Source organism: Macrotis lagotis, chromosome 6, assembly GCF_037893015.1.
Source record: "Macrotis lagotis isolate mMagLag1 chromosome 6, bilby.v1.9.chrom.fasta, whole genome shotgun sequence".
Taxonomy (NCBI): Eukaryota; Metazoa; Chordata; class Mammalia; order Peramelemorphia; family Peramelidae; genus Macrotis; species Macrotis lagotis.
This window is the reverse complement of record NC_133663.1, coordinates 101,579,705-101,607,515: the sequence shown is the minus strand read 5'-3', so window position 1 is coordinate 101,607,515 and position 27,811 is coordinate 101,579,705. Positions and strand designations below refer to the sequence as shown.

Below are 27,811 nucleotides of genomic sequence, written 5' to 3'. Positions count from 1 at the left end.
TTAAGGATTCAATTCTTCCATCTGTGAATGATCACAGCAAGCTTTCACTTAAAGGGACAAAAGCAATGATACTTGGGAAAAACTTTTGAATTTCAATACTCCAGGAGGCTGTATCCCCAAATCCCAGCTATGGTATGTTTGAAAAGTGAAATGATTGAACTTCTTACAGAAAAAAATGAACTTCTTTTAAAAAAAAATTAGCATGAAATAGAGCAACTCTATAAGTTTTTCTCTAGTGCCTCAAAAAACCTTAAATAACTGTATCTTGTTATGAAAATGGAACAGGGCAAGTTGCCTGGTATATGAGCTAATGTAAAACTAATAGTGTTTTTGTAATTATTAGTTTATACATTCAGTAATATAATGCATTTATAAATCTCAAATGTCTAAAAAGCTTTGAACTTTAAACTTAGAACTTTTAGCTTTGAACTTTAAACAACAAAAAAGAAAAGTTAAAAATCTTTCTCAAATATAACCTGTAGTTTTCATTATCTATGGAGTTACTTATACAGTTTTATCACTTGAAGGATGAAGATGATACGAAGTCTTCATGATTTTTTCTTTTCATCTTTCTCACTGTGATAATATATTTTTACCTAATACTCTTTTATTTTCTCCATAGAACAAGGACTTTTTTTTAAAATTCAATTTATTTATTCCATTCATGTATAAATATAATTATCAACATTCATTTTCACCTCCTTTTTCCCCCCTCCCACACATTTCTAGCCCACCTCCCTCAGGATGGTAAATAATGTGTTAAAGGTTATACACATATAAATATGTCATTCATATTGCCGTATTAGTCATTGTCGAAAAGAAGAATCCTAACAAAGGGAAAGATCATGCAAAAGATAAAACGAAATTATAAAAAAATGCAAATAGTATGCTTTGATTTGAATGCAGATTCCCAAGTTCTTTCTCTGTATGTGGAAGGCATTTTCCATCCCAGGTCTTTTAGAACTGACATTGATCACTCTATTGCTAAGAAAAGTCACTCATTTCCAGACTATGGAAAATAGTATGGCAAAAATTAGGCACAGATCCATTTTTCACACCCCATATGAAAAGTAAAGTCAAAGTAGGTGCAGAATTTACTCATATAGGGTGATAACAAATACCATTTAAGAATTCACAAAATACTCAATCTGTTGGATCTATGGAGAGGGGAGACATTTTTGACCAAACTAGAAATAGGGAGCATTTTAAATCACAAAATGGATGATTTTGACTATATTAAATTTAAAAAAATTTTAGATTATTAAAAGCAATGAAACCATTATTGCTCTAAAGGTGTACAATGTTCTCCTGGTTCTGCTAATTTCACTCAGTATTAGTTCATGCCAATCTATACAGGTTTTTCCAAAATTTCCCTTTCTCATTATTTCATATAAAGCAACAATGTTTCATTGTATTCATATTCCTCAATGCATTCACCCATTCCTTGATAGATGGGAATCTTCTCAATTTCCAAATTGAAGAAGTAGTCTTGTATGTGTGCATCTTTTTCCCCTTTTTGCAATCTCTTTGACATACCAGCCTAGTAGTGCTATTGCTGGATCAAAGCGTATGCCTAAATCATCATAGGCAGTATAAAATATTTGGAAGTCTTCCTACCATGACAAAACATAAGAAGTATATGAGTATAATTATAAGACACTTGACACAAATAAAAACAAATCTAAACAACTGGAAAATTATCGTTTGCTTATGGTTAGGCAGAACTTATATACTTGGAATTATTATTCTACCTAAATTAATCTACTTATTCAGTGCCATACAAATCAATTTATAAAAAAAAATTTATGAAGAAAAAAATAACAAAATTTATCTGTAAGGCTAAAGATCAAAAGTACAAGAGAATTAATTTTTTAAAAAGCATGAAGGAAGGTGATCTATAGCAATACTAGATTTAAAAGTATATATATATATATATATATATATGTATATATATATATATATATATATATATATTTTATAAAGAGACAGCTATTAAAACTATCTGGTACTGACTGAAAAATAGGGTGGGGGAATCAGTGGAATTTAATTCACAAGACAAAGTAGTACATATATATATACTAATTTAATATTTGATAAACCCAAAGATTCTAGCTTCTAGGCTAAGAAGCTGTGAAGACTGGAAAATGAGGTGGGCAAATAGGGTCAAAATGAGTGCAGAATTGACTCATAAAGGATGACAATGAAGACCAAATAAGAGATCAAGAAGTACTCTTGGGGAGGCTAGGTGGCATAGTGGATAAAGCACCAGCCCTGGAGTCAGGAGTACCTGGGTTCAAATCCGGTCTCAGACACTTAATAATTACCTAGCCATGTGGCCTTGGCCAAGCCACTTAACCCCATTTGCCTTGCAAAAAGCTAAAAAAAAAAAGTACTCTTTGGGGGCGTCTAGGTGGCAGAGTGAATAAAGCACCGGCCTTGGAGTCAGGAGTACCTGGGTTCAAATCCAGTCTCAGACCCTTAATAATTACCTAGCTGTGTGGCCTTGGGCAAGACACTTAACCCCATTGCCTTGCAAAAACCTAAAAAAAAAAAAGTATTCTTTCTCTCGGATCTAGAGAGAGGAGAAATTTTTGACCAAAGGATAAAGATCATTTTAAATTGCAAAATGAATTATTTTGATTATATTAATTTTAAAAAGTTTTTACACTAATAAAATTACTGTAAACCAAGATCAAAAGGAAGACATAAAATTGGGAAATAATTTTCACAGCTAACATTTCTGGTAAAAGCCTCATTTTAAAATATATTAAGCACTGAATTAAATTTATAAATTTATAAGGGAATATGAACAGAAGTTTTCTGATGAAGCAATTAAAGCTATTTATCATCATATGGGGGGGACTCAAAATCATTATTGATTAAAGAAATACAAATTAAAAGAACTCTGACATACCACCTCATACCTATCAGATTGGATAAGATGACAGAAAAAGAAAATGATCAATGTTGCTTAGTATGTGGGGAAATTGAGACATTAGTGCATTGCTGATAGAGTTGTGAACTGCTTCTGTCATTCTGGAGAGTAATCTGGAACAATATCCAAAGAGAAATTGATTATACCCCTGATCCATCAATGCAAATACTCAGTCTATATCCAAAAAAAATCATAAAAAATGTGAAAAGTCTCATATGTTCAAAGATATTTATAGGAGCTCTTTTTACATTTTTAAAGAGCTGGAAATTGAGAGTATATCCATAATTGAGCAAATTACAGTATATGGATTCTATGGAGTATTACTGTTCTTTTAGAAATATTGAGCAGTCAGTCTTTAAAGAACCATGGAAAGAGTCTCAAGAACTGATGCTTTGTGAAGTGTGCACAATGAAGAGAACACTGTACACATTAAGACTGTGAAATGATAAGCTATGATGGATGCAGCTTTTCTCAACAGTTCAAAGATCATAAACAAGCTTGAGAAACCTGTTATGGACAATGCTATCCAGAAGAAAATCTATGGTTTCTGAATGTAGAGTGAAACATACTATGTTTACCTTTTGAAAAGTTTTTTTATGTTTTTCCTTTCATTCTCTTAGTTTTTCTCTTTCCCTTTACTTATAATTTCTCTTTCACAATATGACTAATATGTAAATATGCTAAACATGAATGCAAATATACAACTATTACTATACTTTTCACCACCATGGTGGGGGGCAGAAGGGATAATGGGAAAACATGTAGAAGTCATGAATTTGCAAACTGATAAATGTTGAAAATTTTCCATTGCTTACTATTGGGAATTATATAGGTTAAGAAGCAGCAACTTGATCTAACCGTGAAACTAAGTATTTTATTATTTTAAGTTGGGATAGTAGCAATTAAGGCTGTATATTGCAGCTTTTTTATTTATTTGATCTGTAGAATATATTTTGTGAAAAGTCAGACTTGGGGGACAGCTAGGTAGTACAGTGGATAGAGCACTATCATGGAGTCAGGAGGACCTGAGTTCAAATCTGGCCTCAGACAGTTAATAATTACATAGCTGTGTGACCTTGTGTAAGCCACTCAAACCCAATGCCTAGCAACAAGAAAGAAAGAAAGAAAGAAAGAAAGAAAGAAAGAAAGAAAGAAAGAAAGAAAGAAAAGAAAAGAAAAGAAAAGAAAAGAAAAGAAAAGAAAAGAAAAGAAAAGAAAAGAAAAGAAAAGAAAAGAAAAGAAAAGAAAAGAAAAGAAAAGAAAAGAAAAGCCGGACTGGACAAATAAAAAGTCAGAATGAAGCTTGTTTGGAGAAATAACAACAATCTGGGACATGTAGATGATGTCACTCTGATGGTAAATACAGCAGCATAATTTTACAAATCTGCACAATTTGTATTTTCATAAATATTCATCAACTTCTCTTATGTCAAATTTATTGGCATATATTTTGTCAAAATAAATCCAAAGTATTGGTTTAATTTCCTCTTCATTGGTATTGAATTTGCCATCTTCATTTTTAATTCTAATACTTGTTATCCTCTTTAATTTTAAAATGAAATTTATGAAAGCTTATTTTCTTGTTTTTTTTTCCATGAAAGCAAGTCTGTTTTATCTACTAATTCAATAGTTTTCTTACTTTAAATGTTATTATTCTCTCCATTGATTTACAAGATTTCCATTTTCATGTTTAATTGGGGATTTTTACTTCATTCTTGTTCTGGTTATTTTTAGTTATATATGCACTTCATTTGAGCTCCATTTTCTTTATTTTATTCATGAAAATCTTTAGAAACATAAAATTTCCCCTAAGTATTGCTTTCATTGCTTCCCAAATGTTTTGATTTTTTTGTCTTATTACTATCATTCTGGATGAGATTAATACTTATTTCTATGATTTTTTTGTTTGATCCACTCATTCTTTGAGAATAGGTTATTGAATTTCCAATATTGTATTCAATATTTCAATATTTTCATTGATTTTTATTGCATGTAAATTTTATTACATCCTCATATTTCTGCATTTGTGCAGTTGCTTGTGAGGTTTTTTTGCCATAATATCTGATCAATTTTTGTATAGGTGATAGTAACACTGAAAAAAAAGTTATATCTTTTCCTATACAATGAATTTTCTTCAGAGGTCTAACATATCTAGCTCTTCTAAGATTGTATTTCCCTTCTTCACTTCTTTCTTGTTTAAATTGGGGTTAGATTTCTCTAATGCTGAGAGAGGGAGGCTAAAATTTTACTCTTGTAAAAACTTCTCCTCTAAGAATTTGAATGATTCACCACTTGTTACATATATATTTACTATTGAAAATAATTTTCTATGGTTCCTTTTAGAAAAATGCATTTTCCTTACTTATCTCTTTCAAATAGGTCCAATTTTACTTTGTCTTTGTCTGAGATCAGAATTGTTGTATTTATTTTTTTTTTTACTCTAGATGAAGCACATTGTATTCTGCTCTATCCCTTTAGCTTTATTCTGTATGAATCTCTCCCCTTCAAATGTATTTCTTGTAGGATTCTGATTCTTTTTTTTATCCACTCTCATATACACTTACATTTATGGGAGAATTTATCATATTCACATTCACAATTATAATTACTAACTTTGTATCTTCCTATAGCCTGTTTTTCTCTAATTTATACTTTTCTCTCTTCTATCACCCCATCCCTGCTGACTAGATCTTTCTTTTTACCACCATCTCCCTCAATCAGGCCTCCCTTCTTTCAGTGCTCCCACTTTCTTTCTCATTTGCTCTTTTACTTCTGCCATCCTTGTATTAGATCCACTCTCTTATTTGTTCCCCTTCTCCCCTCTTAATTCCTTGTAGGTTAAGATAAATTTCTAAATCCAATTTGGAGTGTATTTTATTTACCTCTTTGAGCCAAATATGTTGAGAGTGAGATTCGGTCAATGCCCATATACTCCCTTCCCTCTACTGCAATAGTTCCTTTGCACTTCTTCATGTGATGTCATTTACCTTCTTCTAAACACCTCTTTTACACCCAGTCTTAAATTCTCTTCATGCCTTAATTACATTTATTAAAATCATCACATGATAATCAATTTTTGCTCATATCTTCTGTCATAGTACACTTCCAAATACCCTAACAGAAATATAGTTCTCAAGAGTAACAAGTATTATTTTACTGTGAGAAATGTAAACAGTTTAGTCTTATTGGCTAAGTTATTTTTGTTCCCGTTTACGTTTTTTATGAATCCCTTGAGTCTTGCATCTGAATATCAGACTTTAGGTTCAGCTTTGATCTTTTTATCAGGAAATTTTGAAAGTTTAATATTTTGTTGAAAATCTTATCCTTTGTAAATTTTTCAACATAGTTGATTCTTGATTGTAATCCCAGATCCTTTGTCCTCCACAATAACATATTTCAGTCCCCTTGATCCTTTAATGGTGAAGTGTTATATAATCTTGACTGTGAATCCTTGTTATTATGACTGGTTGTAGCATTTTCTCCTTTACCTGATAATTCTGAAAATTGACTTTACTACTTCTTGACAATTTTATTTTTTCCTTTTTTTAAAAAAGATTTTATTTTGAGTTTTAAAAATTTCCTCCTCATCTTACTTTCCTCTCCCCAACCCCCATAGAAGGCAATTTGCCAGTCTTTACATTGTTTTCATGGTATACATTGATCCAAATTGAATGTGATGTGAGAGAAATCATATCCCTAAGGCATAAACATAAAGTATAAGAGATAGCAAAAGCAGACAATAAGATATCAGTTTTATTTTTCTAAATTAAATGTAATAGCCCTTGGTCTTTCTTCAGACTCCACAGTTTTTTCTCTGGATGCAGATGGTATTCTCCATTGCAGACAGCTCCAAATTGTCCCTGATTGTTGCACTGATGGAATGAGCGAGTCCATCAAGTTTGATCATTGCCCTGATTTTGCTGTTAGGGTGTACGGTGTCTTTCTGGTTCTGCTCATGTCACTCAGCATCAGTTCATGCAAATCCCTCCAAGTTTTTCTGAATTCCCATTCCTCCTGGTTTCTAATAGGACAATAGCATTTCATGACATACATATACCACAGTTTGCTAAGTCATTCCCCAAGGAAATTTCTTTGATTTCCAATTCTTTGCCACCACAAACAGGGCTGCTATGAATGTTTTTGTTCAAGTGATGCTTTTACCTTTTTCATCATTTCTTTTTTTAAATTTTTTTTAGGTTTTTCCAAGGCAATGGGGTTAAGTGGCTTGCCCAAGGTCACACAGTTGTGTAATTATTAAGTGTCTGAGGCCAGGTTTGAACTCAAGTACTCCTGACTCAAAGGCTGGTGTTCTATCTACTGCGTCACCTAGCTGACACTCATCATCTCTTCAGGGGATTGGGATGTCTTTCAAGAGGTGATTGGTGGATTCTTTCAAGGAATATTTTGCCCACTTTATTTAGGATATTAGGGCAGGTTTCCTTCATAATTTCCTGAAAGATATTGTCTAGGTACTTTTCCATCTTAGAATTCAATAATTCAAAAATTATCTCTCATCAATCCATTTTTCAGGTTGGTGGTTTCTTTTTCTATAAGACATTTTACATTTTCTTCTATTTTTCCAGTTTTTGATTTTGTTTTATGAATTCTTGATGTATTATTATAGAACCATTAGTTTCCATTTGCTAAGTCTAATTTTTATTTTCTAAGGTATTTTGTTAAGGTTATATTTTCTCAATTTAACTTTTGTATCTCCTTTTCCAATTTGATCACTTCTACTTTTTATTTCAGTCAATTTTTTGTGCTTCCTTTGCCATTCCCCCCCAATTCTCTGACCTAATTCTCATTTCTTTTCTCTATTTTCTTCTGTCTCTCTTATTAGGCTTTTAAAATACTTTTTTGAACTCTTAAAAGAATTTTTGGACTTGAATGCAATTCATAATCCCCTTTGATTATTCACATGTAGACATTTTTGGTTACTACTATCCTCATATGTAATGGTGATTTGATCTTCCTTGTTGCCAGAGTAATTTTATATGTTTGGCTCTTTTGGGATTTTTTTTTTCTCATTTTAAGAGTTGATATCTACTTCTAGGGTAAATACGACAGTATCAAACATATTGTGCTGATAGTCAAGAGTCTAGATTGTGGCATTTTGCCTTATAGCTTCGAGTCCTGGGACTTGGTCCCTGATTTCAGGTGATCTGACCTAGTCCCACCTGTTGTAACTGTATTCTGACATTTGCAGCATGTACAGAATTTTCACTCTCGCTACTAGTCAGGGGACCTGTGCTGTGCTGCAGGACCCTCAGTTATTAATCTGCACTATGACTGAGCCTCCCAGTGGCTTCCCTGTTTCCAGTCTGGGGACTGGTAATCCCCTTTTATCCAAGTGAGAAAGGCCTTTTTTGAAGTTCTTCTAAGATAACATGAGCTGAGAAATTGCTTCTCTATTTTTTTGTGTGTTTTGCTGCTCCAGAATCTACTTAGAGGGTTCATTTAAGGTTATTTTAGAGGGGAAATTGAGAAAAGCTCAAGGAGTTTAGTACTTTCCCTCCACTGCCTTGGGTCCAGTCAGGAACTCAGCATGAGTATCTTTAGTAATTTGTTGTTGTTGCTTTTGTTGTCCATTTGTTCTTTGTTCTAGAACATGCCATTGGCGTGGTGATGCTATGACATGCCAATAAATTGGATTTAAATGAGGAAAAACTGTTCAAAGTAACCGGACATACTTCCTGCTCTGGAGTCATCTGTGTCCAATAACTAGATATAGATATCTTTCATAATTTATTGTATATATGCATGTTATATGTTTATCCATATCTATCTATATCTATATCTATATATGCATGTATATATCTATTATGCACAGAATTGTAAACTAAATATTTCTCCAAATAATGTAAAAATAATGTGAATTGGCTTTCCTAATTGTTTTTGGTTACTTTTATTTTTCTAAGAGAATTTTTGCAGTTATTCCTTAAAATTATTATGTGATGATACTTTGTTCATCCTAATGTGCTATTTATGATACAGTTATTCTATTCTATTAAAAATGATATAGTCACACAAATAGATAAATTAGATAGTATAAAATGCTCATAAAATTTCAAATTTCAACTTCATAAGAGAATTAAACAGGTGAAAAATAGCTTCATTTGAAAAAATCATGCTAAATCTCAATATGATATTTGTAGATGAAGCCTGTTGAAATATCATGCTACAAATTAGGAAAAAGGGATTTTTAAGTAGAGATGTTGTATGATTATTTTTATTCACAGAAAACATTTAAACTCTATATATACACTATCAGAGAAATCTTTGTGCATGTGTTTGTGAGTACACACAGAATAAATTGGAAATAATGAATAAAAGCAAGATCCTAGTATCAAGGGAACAGTTTCTTATAGAAGGTATAATTTTTTTAAGCTCAAAATTGGATGAAGTCAGATTCACATATGATGGAGATCAAGAAAACAATCCAGACATGGCAGTAAACTAATGAAAATTCATGAAGCCTTTATTTGGAGTGTTTTATATGATATTATATTATGGAAGTTAATGTCTTTAGACAATTTATTATGTGGGAATAATTAAGATATAAAATAATTGGAAATGTATGAAATGGCCAGATTATGGAGCTTTAAACACCAAATAATAAGTTTTATTTTATATTGGACACGAAAGGGTGTCACCAAAGTCTATTGAATAGGGTGGTAAAATGGTCAGAAGTTTGACTTAGGAAAATCAATCTGAAAGAAGGGTATTGTTGAGAGAACAAGATTGGGATACCAGTGAGAAGACTCTCACCCCTAGTGATAGCTTGACAGCATAATAACTGTGTAAGAAGAATGAAAGGTACATGTATGTAAGAGATTATAAACGAATGGAATGAATTTCTCATGTGACTGTATATGATAAGGTGAGTAATAGTGACTAGTCAAGATGTCATTTAGGTTATAAATCTGGTGAATGGGAGGATAGATGTAAAAGTTATAGGGAAGTTCAGAAGAGCAGAAGGGGAAAACATATTGAATTTGGTGGAAAACATATTGACTTCAGTCTTGTACATGATGAATTTAAGATAGGTATAAGTTCCTGATGACTTAATATAGAGATATGACACTGAAAGACAGGAAAACTGTTAGAATTGGATAAAAAGAGATATGAGAATCATAAGCATAGTGATTTTTTTAAGAGAAAAAATGCAAATTGAAATCTTGTTCATAAATTATAATTATGCAAGTACTTACAATGAGCATAATATAACTACGAGTTAATTTGGTTATTTGAATTATAGCAAAAATAAAATCTATGTAATATTATATTATCATGGTATAATCTATCCTTATTTGGCTAGTAGCAAAACATGAATACATTATTCTTTTCATTATATGTTCAATGGCATATGTATGAAAGTAAATATACATGCGTGCATGAATATATGCATGCATATATGTGGCTCAGCTTGGTTCCATACAAACTCAAAAACATGTGTGGCTGTGCATGTAAAATCAAGATAAGCTTCAAAATATGTTGGAAAGGGAGTATTTGCAATGCAAATATAAAGTTAACTTATTTGTGATTACTAGAATATATATATATTAACAGTGTACTCATGAGAAAAACATTGAGAGACTCAGGGAATAAAAGTTGTTCTTTGGTGATTTTGTAGAACATAGGAAGGAAAGATAAATCATTTCTAGCTCAAGTAATAAATAATAGTTTGAATAATTCTGAATGTGTTTAAGTACAAAGGTACTTTAGGTACAAAGATTTGGTCATTTTCAGATCAACAAATAGATTTTGAAAATTGACTCAATATATCAATTCACTTAAAGCATTTTAGTTTTCTTAACTGTTCATGTCTACAGGAGATTATCAAATCATAACAATGAGTAAACACTATCAGTTATAAGATTGTCTGAATTGGAATGGCATAATTTTGTAATTTGCTATTATTTTTCAAAATTGAATTTTTAAACTATAAAGAATAAAAATAAAAAATACATTTGAATGGTTTTATAGAAAGACCTACTAAACCTATGTAAGACTTTTACATCCTAGGGGCAGCTAGATGACGCAGTGGATAGACTACCAACCCTAGAGTCAGGAAGACCTGAATTTGAATCCCCTCAAACACTTAATATTTACCTAGTTGTGTGATCTTAGGCAAGTCATTTTACCCCATCACCTTGTAAAAGTCAAAAGAAAAGATGAAAAATAAGTTTAAAATCTAATGTGAAAGAAAGCATGGAAATAACTATGTACAGGTGAGATATACATAGTGTAAATTGAGGTAATTAATAGAGGAAAGATACTAGAAGTAGAGGGGATCAAAAAAGAATTCTCACAGAAGACTTATAGATCCTTCATCATAGACATAAAGCCAAAATAAGAGATACCGAATTATATATTGTTTCTAGCAAAGCAGAAGGAAAGAAAGAATTACCAAATAAGAACCTATTCGGTATCAAGGACTATGCTAACCTCTTTCCAATATTTTTCTCATTTGATCTTTTGATGATGATGTTTGTCCTTCATTCTCAAAGAAGATCATGACATCAGAGAGGTGGTGCACATGAATTGGATTTGAGTGAGGAGATGCTGTACTAAGCCTTCCTTTCTCCTCCAGAATCATCTAGATCCAGTGGTCAAATATGAAATAGGACAAATTGGAGATAGCCTTAGATGTGAGACAATCAGGGTTAAGTCACACAATTCATAGGTATCTGAGAAAAGATTTGAATTCAAAACTTAATTCCAGAAGATTGCTCAGACTTTTTTTCTAACTCGGTTAGGGGAAAAAATCATAGTATTAGACACAAAACATTATTTTTTTTTATTTTACAATTAAAATGTTATATTTATAATTTAAAATTATATAATCTCACACTTAAGTCTTAAACCATTATTAGATTGATTACATATTAGTCCCTTTTATGTATTCTGTGTTCAAGTCAAGCTATTTTACATATGTTTGTCATATATTGCATTTTTTTCTTCTTCCCATTTTTTTAACTTTATTATTGTCCCCCATAGGAGAAGTGCCCAGACTACTACTACTCCCTGGACTCTGGAAAGCTCTTCTGTCTCAAGGATTCAGTTCAAGTGCAACCGTCTTTTGGTGGCCTTTTCAGATTCATCCAGTTTTTACTATTACCTTGATAGGGAAACCAATTCAAATTTTTTTGTTTCTATGATAATTCTATTTTTGGTCACATAGTAAGAGGGTAATTTATTTTTCCTGAAAGATTGAGAAGACAGAAGCAATTTTGTCATAGTGAATTTCCTCTTTGAAAATTTAATAGAAAGGCAAAGAAAATTCCTTCATCAATTAAAAACAAAGCATATGGGGTATGTTCTGCACTAGATTAGGGATTAGTTAGTTTTGTGAAATAACAGACCCATTAGGAGCAAGAACTATGGAAAAAATATGAACAAGAAGGTAAAAGTAAAATAAGACCTTAGAATTTTAATGAATATATTATTCAAAGTATGATCATCATGTGAGTTGATTGATTTGGTGAAACACACCATCGTCTTTTAGAAGTTATGGACTCTTTTCTGTAGATAATTTTCATAATGAAAATTGCACATTTATATTTGAAAGTATGCATAAATGCAACTGTGTATCTTTCTAGAATGCACATATATACATGTATTTTTCTTCATATGCTTATGTAATTGCCATTATAAAATATAAACATATATACATGCATATAATAAACAAATATTTATATATATATATGCATACAAACACGCACATTTGCATTTATATTTACATAGGACAAAGAAGAGAAAAGGAGAAAAAAATCAATATCCTCTGCTGAGAGGACAGAGAATTACTATGATTGGTTCTCTAGCACTGAAACTGTCTCCTACATGATTATCAATTGATAGGGAAGGAATTATGGGCTTTATTATTTCCTCTTTCACCTACTATATACTATAAAAATGAGGTGTGTTGTGACTTGTTCCATTTCTTTTCTTTTGCTTTTTTTCCCTCATTTGAATGTCCAGATCAGAATGTAGCAATATGACAAAAATACTTTTCTTTACACTCCCTCCTCCATCATGTGAAGGAAAATTGTGACTCCCAGTAAAGTGTTTGGCTAAACACCCTTTGCTCAGATAGCCTGTGATGGGAGAGCCTTGATCTTTAGATTCTGACTACTTACTTTTCTCTTTATCTTTAAGAAACTCTTTCTGTAAATAATGAAGCATTCTTCTTTTCCATCATTAGTTATTTTACTCCTCTGTTGTCTTTGCCAATCTGATGCTCAGATCATGATGATTATGATAATTTATGTTTTTGTAATTATTAGTAACTTGAACAAATATAGAGAGATAAATGTATATAACAGATATTTTCCTTTTGGAACTTACTATCCACAACTTTCTGTATCCTGCCCAAATTCCCTGGCCCCATCCTACTCAATCGACTCTTACCTTTTACCCATTACTTTGATTGTTCTGCTATGAGGTCATTTTCTTTTCCTGCCCTGACTACTCACGGATGACCTCTCTCTGGGTTCTGTTTAGAACTTTTATTCTACTGCTTTTTTGAGGCATCTTTCATTTCCCTGGCTTATCTAAAGTCAACATTTCTACAGGATTCTTGGAACTTTTTAAAAATTCAAACCTTGGCTTGCATAGAGAATTTCAAAGCTGTTGTAATTATGCTTATTTTTATTTTTTTGGTTTACATGTTTTTAGTGCTTCGTTTGTTTGGGAACTTTGTGAAGGAGTTGGAATCCTTTAGGCGCTACAAAAAGGTCTGTTTTCTATCTAACTTATTTAAAATAATTTTAAAAACCTGCCCAATTTTATATAAAAAAGACAAAGTGGCAGAAATAAATTCTAAAAAATACAGCACTACAATCTTTTGACTGCTAAAGGTTAGAATTAGTGATTCTAAGAATTTTCTTGTTTCTTTATCTCAAATGTGACTATCCATTTTTAAATGTGTAAATTATCCTAATTTGTAAGGGAGAAACAATATCCTAGTCTCAGAGGATGAAGGCTAGCATCAAATTAGTTTTGGTCCTTCACACATGGAATGATGCTTATTTACACAGTTTTTTTTAAAGAGAAGGTTGCATAATAAGTAAAATTGTAGATGCTACTTATTCCAAGTTAGTTTCATTCATCCCTGACTACTTTTCAATAATGATTTCTTCTATTGAACAAAATTTGCATTACAAAGTAGCTGAACTAGGCAGATCAAAGAAAAAATATATCAACTATATTAACACAAAAAACAGGAATTCTGGGTAGTCTACTTGAATCAGCCCTGACTACCACTCAGCTGCTTGGCTAAATTAAATTTTAAATAATGAAAAACCCCTGAAATCAATGGCACTTATGCATACTTCATATAGAAACTGAGTTGGAGAATTATTCAGGCTTTATCTACCACTCAGTTAAAGACTGTTTCTGAGGCTTATGATGATGTGATCTTTAAGTCATTCATCCGTGATAAAGGGATAGAAAGGAAGCCTGGGAGCATTTTTGTGTTCATTCGCAAAGGTTGTGTTCAAAGACAAATTGAAGTTATTCAGACTATCAGTCTAATGCTCCAAACCACAGCTGAAAGGTTATGCTGAGTTCTGAACTTAAAGTGGAGGTCAGCTAATGTCATAAGAGGTAATATTGATATACCAAAATGACACTAATTTCAGTTTTGGAGTGCTGTTTCATCTAAAAAGTATATGATTTTAAAGCTACAGAATTTTCAATGCTACAAAACAGCATGAATCAGAATGTACTTCTACAATGTTCGAGTTGAAAGCATTTCTCTTCCTTTTTATATGCTGACTTAATTTATATTCTTCTGCACTTCATATTCCCTTTTGGTGCACAGATGATATTTAAAATATTCAATCCAATACCCAAATGATACTGTGGCTATTACATAAATGCTTGATAATAGCTTGAATGTCATTCTATTAGAGTTTAAAATTGTAATAAGTGTAACTGTAAAAAGTGATTCACATTTTTCTAAATCCTTTCAAGTAATAAAAAAAAAAAGTATGCATGCTTTTGAGGCTTACAACAATTCTATAGGGTTCAGTTTCCTCACTTTTGAGGTCCAAATTATGCTAATTGATTTAGTTGGTCAGTCAATACTACTATAGTATATGTGAAGCCCTGTACTAAGAATTAAGAATATAAAACAAGTTTTTGCTATCAAGGAGCTCAAAATCTAATGAATAAATTTGTCTAAACTCTCAAATGAATGAGTACATGCAAAAGTGTTTTGAAAAGTTTAAATTTCTATGAAGAAGTGTGCAAAGAATTTTGAAAACAATGAAGCAACAAACCCAGGAAACATTGTTATTTCTGAGAAAAGTGTTCTGTATTTATTTTAAAACTGTATAAGGTAGTCTTCTGCAGTGCATTTTGTCAGTCTTCTCAGAAAATCAAATGATTCCTTAAAAATGACCTATTCTTAGCAATCAACACTAATAATGATGGAAAACTCCAGTGAAACATAAAAAGAAAGCTTGATTTGTAGGAAGAGATGGTTTAATTGCTTACATATTTCTTCAATGTTCAATGTTTATTGCTGTAACTGCCTGTGTTTCCACTATTCTACCCAGGTATGCAGTTTTATTTGTTTCTATTTTTACCCTCAGTCTTACATGGGTAGTTGTTGACCTATGCAGGGAGCACCTAGAAGCAATTTATGGGTTCTTTAAATTAGCATTTGTTTTTTATGATCAGAAATTTTTATCAGCTTTCTTGTCTTTTTCAACTCCTATAATACTATTATTGCACCTACAGTATTTTAAGATCAATTTTTGGCTTTATTTAGATATTATATTTTCTTTTGGTATTATGGCCTTTTGCTTCCTTTCTTCCTGATTTTTCTAAATTTTTGTACTTTTGCATTCCCAAATCACCTATTTTCTCTTGATTCTTAGGTGAGATTGGTTCCGTTGTTCTTTCATTAGTTGTTTCTTTTTTTTTGGGGGGGGGCAATGGTCTTAAGTGACTTGCCCAAGGTCACACAACTAAGTCAGTATTAAGTGTTTGATGTCAGACTTGAATTCAGATCCTTCTAACTCTAGGGCAGGTGCTCTATCCAGTTATTACTTCCTTAAACCTTTTGGAACAACCTGTTTGTTTTTGGAAATTCATAAGACCCCTGCCTCCACAGGTTTTCATTTCCCTTTGTCTTGCAATGTTTATTCAAAAGGGTCATTTAGAAAATCTAAAAATTTCCCTTCTATTATTATTTTCCCTGTTAGTTTACTTACATGTGCAAGATTTTTAACTCAGTCAAATTCTAAGACTTTTGATAATTTGAGTGTCATCCAAATCAATTTTTAATTGGTTTATCTTTGATGGTGAATTACCCAAAGTACTGAATCTCAACTACCTCTCACTTTTATTAATCTTATCTTTTGCCACAAGTGACTTCTTGTGGGTGGATGGAAGTATGGAACTGTTCTCAGTCTTATATTACTCTTATTTCCTTTGGCCTTAATGGAGCATTCCACTCATATTGGTTCCCTGCACCCTTTGTGGCCTATTTCTCTGACTGGGTGAACACACTGCAGCAGGGCCCATAGCAGTACTACCGACCTAGGCACAGTAGGATTCCTAGCACATTATATCTCTATCTCTGCTGCACAAGTCTATGGTAAGTGAATCAAGTTGAGTTCTGTGTTTATATGCTCACAACCATAGAGAAGAAGCACAGGAGAGGTTTAGTTCACAGAAATTGTAGCAATATTATAGGTGAACTGTTGAGTGCAACCCAGAATAAAAACCCATTAGTCCTTTGTTGTAACCCTACTAAACTTGGAGGTTGGTTGGGGATTTCACTTTAAGGAGCAGGGAATAGATATCTATATTTTAAATTTAGCACATTTTAAATTCATTGATAGTATTTGTTTCTTTAGACCATAGAGAAATATTTGATTTGTTTACCTCTTGTGAATAATTTATATTTTGGAGAGCTTTGAGAAGTTGTTAGGACTGGTGAAGCTGTTTTGCAAAAATGTATAGCCCTTTGTCTTGTTGGTATTGTGATCCAAATATGCAGGGAGATCTAAGAAACTCTTAAATCAAATGATATTGGCTCATAATCAAGTTTCTATGCCTGCATTCTCAGCTATGTTAATCAATAAAGTTGCTCTGGTTCCTGACTGTTTTTTAATTATGTCTCTTTATGACTATTCTGGGATCTTTGACTTTGTATTCATTAGAGCCAAGTTCCTGATATCTCCTTCCACAGTTTCCTACTTGGTACTTTTGTTTATACTTCTGTGCTGCTAAATTCTTTCTGCTTTTGATTCTATCTTGGATTTACTTATGTTTTGTTTCTCAATATAAGTATTCTCTCTCTACATTTCTACTTGTTCTGATCTTTTGAATTCAACAGTACTTTGTTTTAACTTTTCTAAACATATACTCTGCATGTGAAATCTTGATGCCCCAAATTTTATTATCAGAGTGTCTAATCCTCATGTTTTTTTGGTTTTCATTTCTTTTAAAAAAAGTAAGGCAATTACTTGTATGCCTAGCATGCTTTAGACAATGTGTCAAGGATCAATGAAGAAAAAGATGAAAATGATACAGTACCTTTAAAGAAGCTTGGTACACACTTTTTGCCATTTAAATTTATTGTTAGATTCAGGACAGAGTCAAGATGGTGGCATGAAGCTAACAAGATCCTGGAGCCTTCCTCTATAAAAGATATATGAAGCCTCCATACTGACACATTATAGATCCCACCAAGAAAAAGTGAAGATTCAAAGAAATTTTCAACTATAGATATCATGCATGAAGGATCATCATTGAAGACCTGTCTCTTTGGGGGGAAAGGGGATGAAAAGTCTAGGAGGCAGGAGAGCATGAAAAGCAAGCAAGAGGCTTTGAGCCACAGTGCAATGGGGTCCTGACAGCTTAATAATAACAGGGGTCCCGGCAGCTGGATAGCAAGCCAGCAGGGAGGATTCCAGCCCTAAATAAAGTATGAACCCAGAAACATCAGGATAGAAGACAGGACTGGGTCGGGGGGGGGGGGGGGACAAACTTCTGCAAAGGCAAGGCCTGTATAATATCCTGACCAACAACAAGCCAGGGATCAGACCCCAGGCCCAACAAAATAAAAGTTTGGATCTTTACTCCATATACCCCAGGAACAGAACTACAACAACAAAGATGAGCAAAAAAGTTAAAAGCTTTCACTGTAGAAAAGAGCTCTCACTATAGAAAAATACTTCACAGATAAAGATGACAACAATACCTTGTCTGTAAAGAAAGCTGTGAAATATCACTCACAGGACAAGTATCAAAACAGTCTCTAAATAGAACTCATATACAAAAGCTCATCAAAGAGCTTAAAAAAATTTAAAGCCAAAGAAGAGAGGAAGAAGAAAAATGGAAAAAAAAAATTGAAAGGTATGCAGGAAAATTGTGACAAGTTGACCAGAGAATTCAACACCTTTAAAGAGGAAACACAAAAGGTAATTGAAGAAAATAAATCCTACAAAGTAGAATTGAACAGTTAGAAAGCAGTAAATCTACAAAACTACAAGATTCCATCAAACAAAATAAAAAGACTGAAAAATTGAAGAAAATGTAAAGTACCTTATAGGGAAAATAAATGACCTGTAAAACAAATCCAAGAAAGACAATCTATGAATCATTGGAGTACTAGAAAGCCTGGACCAACTGAAGAATGTGGAAAACATTATGCATAAAATTATGAGGGAAAACTGCCCCAATGTACTAGAACAAGATGACAAGATAGCAATTCAAAGAAGCCACAGAAAGAGAACACAGGATAATAACTCCAAGGGCTACAGTAGCCAAATTCCACAACCCTTAAGTAAAAGAGAGAATATTGCAAGCAGCAAAAAAAGAAAATGATTCAAATGCAAAGGGACACAATCAGACTATCACAGGACCTATCAGCCTCAACACTCAAGGATAGAAAGAATCTTGGGAAGCTGAGAATCTGGGATTACAACCCAGAAAGTACTACCCTGCAAACTTCAGCATATATTGTCAGGGAAAAAGACAAGATGGATGTTCAATGAAATTCAGTACTTACAGAATTTCCTGACACAAAGACTAGAACTGAACAGAGAATTCAATTGTCAAATACATAACTGAAGAGTTATAGAAAATAGGTAAATGAAAAAGGGGACTGAAAAAACAAAACTGATTAAACAAATGTAGGTCCCTAAAAGGGAAGCTATATCTATTTGAATACATTAAAAATTTACTTCTCTAAGAATAATTAGAGAGTAGAATATATTTGAAGAGAATAAACTTAAGGGATATAGGTTTAATTGGGTCTTGTCACTTAATTGAAGAGATTCAAGAGCAAGTCACTATGTTTGAAACAAGATCCCCTGAAACATGCAGGAGTGTCAACTTTAACTTAAGTATCTCATTACACTCTGACTGACTAATCAAAAGGTACTAGGCACCTTGTCTAATGAGGGCATCATAAACTGTAAGGACATGAGATAGTGTCTCTATTACTTTATAATTACTTGTAAAGTTCTCAGTGAGACCTCCAGGGCCTCCCAGTACTTAGAGATCTTCAAAATACTTTCAATTAATTAGGTCAGGATGCTTCACTTAACAAGAGGTTAAGTACCCTGGGTGGATGGGTGGGATAAAGTGGGAGAGACAAAGAGTCTTGGTTCACTTAACAAAGTGGATAGGGAGGAGGTGGGGAAGGATTAGGGGAAAGAAAATAGGCCAGAGGGGAGGGGCACAAATAGTTCAAGAAATGATAAGGCTTTGCAGAATGCTTTGGCTTGTGTGTACTTGAAAGATACTTGAAGGGGGTAAGGTAAATTATGATTATAATTATAATTTGATGCAATTTGAGTCAATTTTGCTTATCACACTATCAAGTAAACAATCTGTGATGATATCTTAATGCCAATACTACCTTATCAAGCACCAAGAGAAGAGGCACAAAGACTTATAATTTTAGAGGAAAAGAAGGGAGAATCTGAATGCTGTGTAAATTCTATTCAATAGATTTAGCCCAGTAAGGATGTGAGGTACATTGACACTTGGGTTTAAAAATATAACCTAATCAATCTATAGAGAAGCGGGGGAGGGGTGACTGGAAAAAGGGGACAATAAGGAAAGAAAGGGCTGATAAAAGCGAAGGGAAGGTACAAGGGAAAAATAAACTGAAATTTAAATTTTTAAAAAATAAATCAAAGGGGGAAGTAGTAAAATTTTGGCAAAGAGTAATAATAGAAAAGGAAAGAGACAAATGTAAATGAAGAAAGATAGCATAGAGGGAAATACAGAATTAGTAATCTTAATTGCAAATGTGAATGGGAAGAACTGTCCCATAAATTGGAAACAGATAACGGAATGGATTAAAAACAAGAATCCTACAAAATGTTGTTTACAGGAAGCATATTTGAAGCAGAGAGATGCACACAGGGTAAAGGGAAAAGGTTGAAGCAAAATATATTATGCCTCAACTGAAGTAAAAAAAAAAATCTGAGATAGCAATTCTAATCTCAGACAAAGTAAAAACAAAAATCAATCTTGTTAAAAGGGATAAGGAAGGAAAATACATCTTAAAAGTCACCATTAGAAATGAAACTATAGCATTACTAAACATGTATGCGCCTAGTGGGATAGCTTCCAGATTCCTAGAGGAACAGCTGAGTGAATTACAAGGAGAAATAGAAAGCACAACTTTAATAATGGGAGACCCCAATCTCCCCCTCTCAGAACTAAATAAATCTCACAACAAAATAAACAAGAAGGAAGTTAAGAAGATGAATGAAATCTTAGAAAACTTAAATATGATAGATCTCTGGAGAAAAGTTAATAGGGACAGAAAAGGATATACTTTTTTTCGTGGCAGTACATGATAACTTCACCAAAATTGACCATGTAATAGGGCACAAAAAACCTTAAAATCAAAGCCAGAAAGGCAGAAATGATAAATACACACTTATCAGATAATGATGCAATAAAAATTATGCATAATAAAGGGTCAGGGAAAGATAAACCAAGAACTAATTGGAAATTAAATAACTTTATCTTAAATAATAAAAGAAATAATCAGTAATTATAATCAAGAAAATTATCATAATGAGAAATCATACCAAAATTTATGGGATGCTGCCAAGGCAGTTTTGAGGGGAAATTATATTTCTAACTGCCTAGATGAATAATATATAGAAAGAGATTAATGAATTAGGTATGCAATGAACAAAGCTAGGAAAAAAAGAACAAATTAAACATCTCCAATCCAATTCCAAGCTAGAAATTCTGAAAACCAAGGGAGAGATTAATAAAATGGAAAGCAAGAAAACCATTAATCTCATGAATTAAAACTAAGAGTTAGTTTTATGAAAAAGCTAATAAAATAGACAAAACTGTGGTTAATCAGATTTAAAAAAGAGAGAAGACAGTCAAATAACCAGTATCAGAAATGAAAAGGGTGAACTAACCAACAATGAGGAGAAAAGTTAGAGACAATAAAAAACTACTTTGCCAAACTGCATGTCAATAAATTGGACAGCTTTAAAAAATCTATTGAATAAAATATATATGGCATTCAGATTCTCCCTTCTTTCCCACTAAAATTAAAAATCTTTGTGCTTCTTCCCTTTGTGTTCCAGTATGCTCAATAAGCTCCTATTTTTATTAAGATATCATCACAGATTGTTTAGTAGAATTGTTGAGCCTTGACTCAGATCGTTGAAGTACATAGAATCCTCTTCACAAGCCAAAATATTCTCCAAAACTTTATCATTTCTTGAACTATTTGTTCCTCTCCCCCCAGACTATTTTCATTCCCATTCTACCTCTTACCAGTCCTCACCCAGGGTACTAATTTGTAAATATGCTTGATAAAATATGTATGTAAAATGCTAACCTGACTGTTCCCAACTGAGGAGAGGGATATGGGAAGGGAAGGTGCTGGGAAACTGTGTAACTTGGAAATACACATGAAAAAATAGATGAAAATAAATTTAAAAAAGAGAAAAGAAGAAAAAAAATTCATTGTTGACATCTGTCTCAAAATGAGCAGATAGCTAGTATGGAAGATATCATTCCACAAATTTAAGAATATTTAGCTTCTGGAGCAGCTAGGTGGTGCAGTGGATAGAACACCAGTCCTGGAGACAGGAGTACCTGAGTTCAAATCTGACATCAGACACTTAATAATTACCAAAAAAAAAAAAAAAATAATGATTACCTAGCTATGTGGCCTTGGGCAAGACACTTAACTCCATTTGCCTTGCAAAAACCTAAAAACAAATTAGCTTCAAAAATTTATTTTGCTAGTATAGAAGATAATTTTTTTTTTTATTTGAAGGAAATAATCTTTGTTCTTTGCTTAAAATCCACAATTCTTTCTCTGGTATACAGATGATATTCCCCATCACAGATAACTTAAAATTGTCCCTTATTATTGTACTGATGGAATGAGAAAATATATTAAGGTTGACCCTATGTTGCTGTTAGTGTGTACAATGTTCTTCTGGTTCTGCTCATCATCAGTTCTTGCAAGTCTTTTCAGGAGGTTTCACTGAAATTCCATCTCTTCTGATTTCTAATAGAACAATAGTTTTCCATTTCATATATATATATATATATATATATACATATATATATATACATATATATATATGAATTTATGAAGCTATCCCACAATTGATGGACATCCCCTAGAACTGCAATTCTTTGCCACCACAAATAGTGCTGCTATGAATATTTTTGTACAAGTGATATTTTTACCTTTCTCATGATCTCTCCAGGGTATAGAACCAGAAGTGGTATTGCTCAATAAAAGGGTATGCATATTTTGATTGTCCTTGTGGTATATTTCTAAATTGATCTCCAGAAAGGTTGGATCTATTCACCTCTACCAACAATGCATCAGTGACCCAAATTTCCCACATCTATTCCAATATTGGTTATTGTCCTTTCTGTTCATATTGGCAAGAGATATGAGGTAGTATCTCAGAGATGCTTTAATTTGCGTTTCTCTAATCAGTAAGGATTTAGAGCAATTTTTCATATGACTATAGAGAGTTTTGATTTCCTCCTCTACAAATTCTCTTTGCATATCCTTTAACCTTTGTCATTTGGAGAATGATTTTTTGAAATAAATTTTATTCAATTCTCTATATATTTTAGAAATGATTCCTTTGTCAGAAACACTAATTATTAAGTTTGTTTCCCAATTTACTACATTTCTTTTTTTAAAATTTTATTTATTGAAGGCAGTGTGGTTAAGTGACTTGCCCAAGGTCACACAACTAGGCAACTATTACTGAGGAGGGATTTGAACTCAGGTCTTCTTTATTCCAGGGCCATGCTCTATCTACTGTGCCAACTAGTTGGCCCTTACTACATTTATTTTGATCTTGGTTACAGTAGTTTTGTTTGTGCAAAAACTTTTTTTAATTTAATGAAGTCAAAATTATCCAGTTTTTTTTAAATGATGTTCTCTATCTTTTCCTTAGTCATAAACTGCTCCCCTTTCCATAGGTCTGAAAAATAAATATTTTTGTGCTTCTAGTTTGCTTATAGTATTACTTTTATTTCTTAATTCTGCACCCATTTTGATCTTTTCTTAGTATGGGATGTGAGATGCTGGTCTAATCCAAGTTTCTACTATCTTCCAATTTTCCCAAGCTTTATGGAAGAGTGAATTCCTGTCCCAGAAGCTGGATTCTTAGGGTTTATCAAACAGCAGTTAGTTACAATCATTTCCTGCTGTCTTTTTCGCACCTAATCTATTTCATTGATCCACCACTCAATTTCTTAGCCAGTACCAGACAGTTTTGATGACTGATATTTTATTATATAATTTTAGATGTTGTAAGGCTAAGCCACCTTGCTTTGCACTATTTTCATTAAATCTCTTTATATTCTTGATTTATTGTTTCTCTATATGTATGTAATTATAATTTTTTGCTAATTCATTAAAGAAAATTTTTGGAAGTTTTGATTGGTATGGCACTAAATAAGTTGTTTAATTTAGGTATAATTGTCATTTTTATTGTATTAGCATAGCCTATCCATGAGCAGTTGCTATTTGTCCAGTTATTTAAATCTGACTTTATTTGTGTGAAAATTGTTTTATAATTGTTTTCATAGAGTTTCTGAGCCTGCCTTGGCAGTTAGACTCCTAAGTATTTTCTTTCGTCTTGTCATTTTAAATGATATTTGTCTTACTAGTTCTTGCTGCTGCATCTTGCTGATATTACATAGAAATACTGAGGATTTATGTGGGTTCATTTTATTTCCCGAGACTGCTAAAGTTGCTAATTGTTTTCAGCAGTTTGATGGATGAATTTTTTAGGGTTTTCTGGGTATACCATCCCCCCCTTAACCCCCCCTTTCCCCTCTTAATACTTGGATGGTAAGATAAATTTCTAAATTTAACAAAGTCTGTGTGTGTGTGTGTGTGTGTGTGTGTGTGTGTGTGTGTGTGTGTATTTTCTTTTTTTAACTTGAGAAAACGTATTTATTTCTAACACAGTTTTGGAAATTTACTTCTGACTGGACTCAGATTTTGAGGTGTAGGCTCTCAGAGAAGACAGTCAACATCTCTTAGCGATCTGTTCCTGATGTTTTTCTTTAGCTTCCTTCATTCTCTTGGTCAAAAGCTTAGCATATTCTGCTGCTTCTTCCTTGTTCTTCTGAGTTTGTAGTTTCTTCAAAGCAATGCTTCTATGTTTGTGCTGCAAACCATGGGGAGTCACGAGACGCTGAATTATAGGAGCTTTGGTCCTTGGATTTTTCTTACCTTCATGTTGAAAGGTTTTCTTACTATATACTGGAGGACATCATCTTCTTTGGATAAGTTGAAAAGTTTCCGGATTCTACTAGCTCTTTTGGGCCCCAGCTGATGAGGAACAGTTGTATCTGTGAGTCCTGGTATATCCTGGTATATCTTTCTCACCTTTCTTCATGATAACCAAGTTGAGGACACTCAGATTAACATTCACAATACAACCCCTAACAGATTTGTTTCCTTTCTGCAGTTCTTCTAGGGCGATAGCAAGAATGGCCATTACTGAGCAGCAGGTGGACTCGTCCATGAGCCAAAAAACCCTCCTTCATGAGGAAACCTCATTTGTCATTTCCACCACTGATGCAGACCACATAACCTTTCCATTCTTCACCAGAGCATCAGCAGAAACTTCATTGGCCATTCGTTTCTTATAAAAGGTATGAAGCTTTCTCTCATCATTGACTTCAATTAGTTTCTGACAGCCAGTGCCTGGGAAGGAAATGCTGAGCTTCATCTTTGCACAGTCACCAGCCTCAAATACAAAGTTTGTATTCACAAACTTTGAGCCAAATTCGATGAGGGTAAGATTCAGGTGGTTTTCCCTCCTCCCTTCTTTCCCTTTATTGCAATAGGTCCTATGTACCTCTTCATGTGATTTAATGTACCCCATTCAATCTCCTCTAACCTCCATCTCTTTATTGACCAGCCCCCCCCCCCCATTTTAGGGTTTTTTTGCAAGACAATGGGGTTAAGTGGCTTGCCCAAGGCCACACAGCTGGGTAATTATTAAATGTCTGAGGCCAGATTTGAACTCAAGTACTTCTGACTCCAGGGTCAGTGCTCTAGCCAATGTGTCATCTAGCCACTCCATTGACTCCCCCCCTTTTAAGGAGATATTTTTTAAAATCATTCTATCAGAATTATAGACAAGTCTTAAGGGTTCATTACTTCTGGCTAAGCATATTTTCTTCAATAGAGTATGATTCTCAAGACCTAAGAGAATCTTTTGCACAGGTGGGGATAAAGCCAGTTTCATCTTATTGGAGAACAGTGTTTTTTTTTCCCTTTTCCATTTTTACCTTCTCATGTCTCCTGTTTAAAGTCCAATTTACTATTTATATCTTGCCTTTTCATCAGGAAAAAGTTGAAAATCTCCTATTTCATTAAATGTCCATCTTTTTTCCCTTGAAGCGAAAGGTCAATTTTTCTAAATAGTATTTTCTTGACTATATTCCAAGCTCCCTTGTTCTTCAGAATATCATATTCCAGGCCGTTCAGTCCCTTAATATTGATGCATCCAGGTCCTGTGTAATATTTGCTGTGAGTTCTTGGTATTTTAATTGTTTCTTTCTGGCTGCATACAGGATTTTTTCTTTTGGAGTTCTGGAGTTTGGTCAAAATATTTCTTGATGTTTTCATTTCAGAAACCTTTTAAGTGGAGGGGGGTTGTTTTATTCTTTCAATAACTATTTTGCCTTCAGTTTCCATGACATCAGGAAAATTCTCCTCCATTATATCCTGAATTATGGAGCCCAGGCTTTTTTATCTCCACAATGTTTTCAGGAAGCCTAATGATTCTTAAGTTATCTCTCCTGGATCTGTCCTCACTTGAAATATTTTACTTTTTTTTCTATTTTGTCATTTTTTTTTCATTTTGTTCAACAGATTCTTGTCTCATGAAGTCATAAGTTTGCACAATTTTCAATCATTTTTGAGAATTTCCTTCATTTATCTTTCGCTAATCCTTTTCCAATTAATTCTAATTTTGAAAGAGTTTTCTATTTGCCCAAATGTATATTTGAGAGAATTATTTTCTTTTTGCACTTATCCAATTGTACTTTCATTTTCTTGTTGCAAGATGATACTTTTCTCTTGCAAAATGTTCATTTTTTTCTTGTGTTTCTTTTCCCAATTTTTCTACTTGATTTTTTAACTCCTTCCTAATCTCTTTTAAGATGTCTTTCTTGGCTGGAGACCAATTCATATTCTCCTCTGAAGTTCTAGATATCTTTGAGTTAGGAACTTTCTCTTCAAGATAACTTGGGGGGCGGGGCTGGGCAGGGCAGGGCACCCCAGTCCCAGAGCCAGAGAAAAGAGGGAGGAAAACTTCTTTCTGCTCGGCCATGGGCTGCTTCTCCCGCCAGCCCCCCCCCCCCCCGCACATGGGGCTGCATCCGGGAGCCAGGCCCCCAGCTCTGCCCTGCTGTGGCACCCACCACGGCCAAGGCCTATGACCACCACTTCAAGCTGCTGCTGATCGGGGACTCAGGGTTGGGCAAGACCTGCCTGATCATCCACTTCTCCAAGGACAACTTCAACAGCACCTACATCTCCACCATCGGAATTGACTTCAAGATCAGAACTGTGGACATTGAGGGAAAGAAAATAAAACTTCAAGTTTGGGACACAGCAGGACAAGAGAGATTCAAGACTATCACTACTGCCTACTACCCCGGGGCCATGGACATTATCCTTGTTTATGATATCACAGATGAGAAATACTTTGAGAACAGAACTGGATGAAAAGCATCAAGGAGAATGCCTCAGCAGGGGTGGAGCTCCTTCTGTTGGGAAATAAGTGTGACATGGAGGTCGAGAGAAAGGTGCAGAGAGAACAGACAGAAAAGCTGGCCGGAGAACATGGAATCTGATTCTTTGAGACAAGTGCTAAATCAAGCCTGAATATGGATGAGGCCTTCAGTTCTCTGGCTCGGGACATATTGCTCAAATCAAATCGGAGATCGGGCAACAGCAACAAGGCCTCCCCAACTTCTGATCTGAAGAGCTATGAGAAGAAGAGTGACACCAAGTGTTCCTTGGGTTACGAGCTGCTGATGACCCCAGTCCAGGACCCAAGTCCTCCCTGCCCCTGGTCCAGAGGCTGGGCCTGCTGGATTTCAGGGAATGGGAGGGAATGGGAGGGGACGAAAGGAAGAGGAGTTGTCTAGGGCACATAGAGAGTTGGGAGGAGCAGGAGGAGGAGGAGGAGGAGGAGGAGGAGGAAGAGGAGGAGGAGGAGAGAGAGAGAGAGAGAGAGAGAGAGAGAGAGAGAGAGAGAGAGAAAAAGAAATTAGAAAGGTAACTGAGAAAAAGGGAAAGTGGAAAAGTTAGATTGTGAGGGGGGAGCAAAGGTGGTAAGAGAAGGGAATGAG

The 27,811-nt window shown here is 33.7% G+C and overlaps 2 pseudogenes; one reads left to right on the top strand and one right to left on the bottom strand.

Annotated features, from left to right (window-relative positions):
* Positions 1–24,414: 24,414 nt before the first annotated feature.
* Positions 24,415–25,173, bottom strand: LOC141491768 (small ribosomal subunit protein eS6-like; annotated as a pseudogene).
* Positions 25,174–25,234: 61 nt separating this feature from the next.
* Positions 25,235–27,607, top strand: LOC141492168 (ras-related protein Rab-13 pseudogene; annotated as a pseudogene).
* The last annotated feature ends 204 nt before the right edge of the window (positions 27,608–27,811 follow it).